Source organism: Pterocles gutturalis, unplaced genomic scaffold (genome assembly GCF_000699245.1).
Source record: "Pterocles gutturalis isolate BGI_N339 unplaced genomic scaffold, ASM69924v1 scaffold27930, whole genome shotgun sequence".
NCBI classification, from domain to species: domain Eukaryota; kingdom Metazoa; phylum Chordata; class Aves; order Pterocliformes; family Pteroclidae; genus Pterocles; species Pterocles gutturalis.
The window spans coordinates 1-207 of record NW_010139074.1 but is presented as its reverse complement, the minus strand read 5'-3'; positions in this window follow the sequence as shown (position 1 = coordinate 207).

Here is a 207-nt window from a genome sequence, read left to right as displayed (position 1 = left end):
CAGCCCGGCCCGAGCCCTGGCTGTGGGGCTGGGATGGAGCCGTGCAGGGTCAGGGTGGGGGGGGCTGGGGGTAGTGGCCCCCAGGAAGAATTAGTTTCTCAGGTCTCTCTGCAACACACCTTTGCCAGTGCTGACTTTTGTACAAATTTATTTATTTTGAGTTAATATTCTATTGCCAAAACGGTTCCCAGGAAGGGTTGCCCCAGG